The sequence below is a fragment of the Elephantulus edwardii genome, unplaced genomic scaffold (assembly GCF_000299155.1).
Source record: "Elephantulus edwardii isolate Elephantulus edwardi_28Jun2011 unplaced genomic scaffold, EleEdw1.0 scaffold00007, whole genome shotgun sequence".
Lineage (NCBI taxonomy): Eukaryota > Metazoa > Chordata > Mammalia > Macroscelidea > Macroscelididae > Elephantulus > Elephantulus edwardii.
The window spans coordinates 16,122,704-16,127,155 of NW_006399757.1; positions in this window are offsets into that span (position 1 = coordinate 16,122,704).

Sequence of the window (4,452 nt, forward strand, 5' to 3'; positions counted from 1 at the left end):
AAGCTGCAATAAACTTGGGTGTGCATATATCTGCTTGGATGTCAGTTATGTTCTCTTTGGGGTATATTCCCAGTAGTGAAATTGCTGGGTCAAATGGTATCTCTATTTGCAACTTTTTGAGAAAGTGCCATACCATTATCCACAGGGGTTGCACCATTTTACACTCCCACCAATAGTGAATAAGGATTCCAGTTTCTCCACAACCTTGCCAGCATTTGTTGCTTGCTGTTCTGTTATATTTTGCTATTTTGACTGGGGTGAGATGATATCTCATAGTTTTTTTAAGGACATCTTCTTATACACGAAAATAAGGAAGTATTGAAGACTGCAGAAATTATGCCACCAGAACTCAGTCAACAATATAAAGAGGCTTCCAATGGCCAAAATAAGACATTTTGAGCCTGATTAAGAACAACTACTTGAAATGATATATTTACTGTGTCCACCATCCAAACAATGGTAAGACAACCCAATCACAAAATTGAGAAAGGATGTGAGTAAATATTCCTCTAAAGAAGATATACAAATAACCAAAAACACATGAAAACAAACTCAACATCATTAATCACTAGAGAAAAGTAAAACAAACCAAAAATGAGATATCACTTTAAAACCACTGGGATGACCTTGTCTTTTAAAAAAGTGAGAGAGAGAGTAACAAGCATCAGAAAGGATGTGAAAAAGAACTGGAGTGTTTATCTACTGCGTGTAGGACTGTAAAATGATTTTGTCACCACGGAAACAATCTGGTGGCTCCTCAAAAAGTCAAACAGAATTTCCATATGAGCAAGTAATTTCATGCCTAGATGACTTTTAAAAAAAAAGCAATTGTAAGCAAGTATGCAGAACACTCACCATACACAAATGTTTGTAATCACACCATTTGCAATAATCATGTGGTAGAAATAGCCCAACTGTCCTCCAATCAATGGCATATTGATGAATAATTTGTGGCCTATACATATGTTGTTGTTCTTATTATTAGGTGACATTGAATAAGAGCTCTTTTTCACCTACGTGTGACGGAAGGAAGCCCTGCCCTGTGCTGTGTCATCCTCTCCATCTCTGCTTGCTTAATAGCAGCCACAGTGTCAATCCATGTCTTTGAGGCTCTTCCCTTTGTTTGCTGACTCTGCTTTCCTAGCACATTGTCCTTCTCCATGGACTCGTCTCTTCTGGTAACATGTACAAAATAGACTAGATGGAGTTTCACCATCCTTGCTTCTAAGGATGAATCCTGCTAAAATATACTTATTCCAAAACAGATTTGTTCCTTTTTCAGTCAATCCATAGTATTTTTGGTATTATTTACCAACAAAGTCATCATATCTTTGATCGTCATTATTCATTGTTCAAAATTCATCATTGAGCTTTCATGTACATAGGAAATGATGGAAAACCCTATTACTTGATTTAGACATATTTCTCAAAGTCATAACCTGCTTTCCACCACATTGAAGAAGACTTTTGCAGCAAAGTTTTGCTCATTTTGCTCAATGTTTTCAGAAACCACAGCATGTCCTTGGATTCCTCTCCCTGTGGTAGCCCCTGAAGCAGCTCAGGGCTGGACACCAGCAGCCTGGGGACCCCAACCTCCCCAGAGCCTAGTGGGTCATCCCAGAGTCTAGTGGGTCACCAAGAATACAGACATCTTTAATTCTAGGTAAGGAGCTTCATTCTGATGATGTGATCATTCCTTACCCACCTCAAATTGATGGCCATTGAGTTGGTTTCCATTGATAAAGACTCTCTACTGGGTTTCTAAGGCTAGAAATTAAAACAGGAGGAGACGGCTGATCATTCACCCTTGCTCTCAAAAAAAAAAAAAAATTGGAAGCAGGAATAACATCCACTTCCGAAACAGCTTGCCTCCAAAAACTCTATGAACATGGAGAAATGATGAAAGATATACAAGTGTTCAGGTCTTTCATTCATAGGGTCTCTATGAATCATCTACGACTCGACAGCACCTAACAACAACAACAACAACTAAAAAAAGAATAATAATGAAAATAAATAAATAATGTTTAGCTCTTAAACGATCCACTTAAGCTGATAAAACACTAAGAATTTCAAATTTCTCTCTAAACTTTTAGTATCGCTCCTTGACTTTTGATCTCATCAGAGAGCACATTAACTGGCAGCTTTCGCTAAAGGCTAATGGATACAAAACCAAAGAAGCAAAGTCATAAAAGCATTTGAATCTCCCCTGAGTTACTGTGTCACTGAGCTCAAATCTGTGCACAGTTACCCACTCGCTCTTTCTGGATCATTTGAATACCCTGGGTGGTACATAAATAATTGAGTAGTGACTTTTAATTAGGGCTTTGTGGTGAAAGCTGCATTTATGCAAAATTAAATGCTTTTTAATAGCTAATTTAGAAGCAAGCCACTTTTTAACACTGGAAGCTGGATACCAGGAAACGGAGCAAATTACTAATTTGGTCTGGCAAAGTGTTTACGGATCCAGACACAATTCTCTGTTTCTTTTTGTAAAATGAATGTTCCTTTCTGTTCTCAGCTCTTACTTATTTCTTATTTCAATACTATCAGCACTCTGCTGTGAAAAAGCTATCAAGTGAAAATATGTAAAGCATGTTATTAAATTTTATAACAATACGAAAAAACAATTTGGCTATTTTCGTTTCCTAATATATAGAGAGAGTGATCAGCTGGCCAGTGGACAGAAAGCGATGCAACCAAGCCAAAGGTGGGTGACTTTTAATCCGCGGCCCTCGGGCCTGTCTTTCATTGTTTTTGTCCAAACATTCCTCTAGGTCGTATAGCCCTGGTGTACAAGTTGCTGTCCCGCGGTAACTTGTGGTTGCTGTGAAGCTGAACACTGTGACGCTGATGTGTCAAATGCGTTAATGGTTGGTTACCCATGGTGGACAGTGTTGGGTGAAACTCCCCGATTAAAACAAGCTTGGAAGGAGGAGTGGCATCCACTTCCATAATAGCTTGCCTCTGGAAACCCTATAAACCTGGAGAAAGGATGAGATACACACAAGTGTCGAGGACTCTCCTTCATAGGGTCGCTATGAGTCGCCTGCGACTCGACGGCATTTAACAGCAACAATGTTGTTATATACAAAATACTCGAAGTGAGTGGCTTTAAGGAAAGGAAAACGAATTTTTTTTTCACTCTTCTACTGACTAATGAGAATCTCAGCCATGTAGATTCTGTCCTTACAGGTAGTTTACAACATTCCTTGATCCCTGTATCTCTCATCCAATCCCAGATCTCTATGTGAATTTATCTTCCCTTTTTATAATTCAGAAGTAATTTTAGAACTCACCCCACTTGAATATGATGTAATTGATACAGGAAATAGTAAAACCATACTTAAAAACAGAATTATATTAATAGATTATTGGACTGCAAAAGATAAATTTTTAAAAGATATTATGATCACAATACAAATCTGGCAGGGCACAATTTAATTCACAATCCAAAAAATAAAATCTTTAATTATTTGCTCAATTTACCAAATTATCATTTCTGCAATTATACTTAATTCCTGATTTTGCCAAATAGCAGTTATATTTTTTTTGCTTTCAATTGATTTTTGTTTTATATTGAATTGTAAGCCAATTAATTTTTATCTTCAAAATAATGTTGTGCTGTTGTTGTTGAGTACCATAGAGTTGGAACCGATCTATAGCTGATCCTCCAATGGGTTTTCAGAGGCAGTGAATCATACAGGAGGTGATTGCTCATTCTTCTCCCACAGAGCAGCTGGTGGGGTCGCATGCCTTTGGGATTGCAGTTCAGCTTCTTGCCATTAGGCCACCAGGGCTCCCCTGGAGAACTATTATTAATTAGACAGGTGACCCGGAGAAAAGGAGCTGTGCTACCAACCTGAAAGTAAGCAGTTTCTAATCCACCAGCCATCCTGAGGGAGAAAGATGGGCAATCTCCTCTCATGCAGTTTGTTGTTGTTTTTGTTGTTGACTACCTTCGAGTTGAGTATGACTCATAGTGACCCTATGAACAAAAGGTTTGAAGCCCCTCTACAACCATCAGCATTTATCAAAGGTCTTAGGGTTTCATGAGGCAAGTTGTTTAGGAGTGGATGCCACTCCTGCTTCCAAACCTGTCATAGTATGTTATTGTTAATTACTGCCTCGGAAAACCCACTGGAGGGTCAGCTTGAGTGAGGTCCAGCACAAAGGTATGTAAAACAGTTTTTTTTAAAAAAGTACAACTTTCACATATTCTAATAACTGTACAAGTACATCATCATTTTTAAAATGAGTTTTAAAAATGGGAAATATAAAGGGAGCTCTGGTGGCCGAGTGGCAAGAAGCTGTACTGCAATCCCAGAGGTACACAGTTCAAATCCACCAGATGCTCTGCTGGCAAAGGAGGGGCAATCTCCTCGCATACCAGTCAATCTCCAATTTGACGGTACACACAAAAAAAGAATTTAAAAAAAATAGTAATAATAA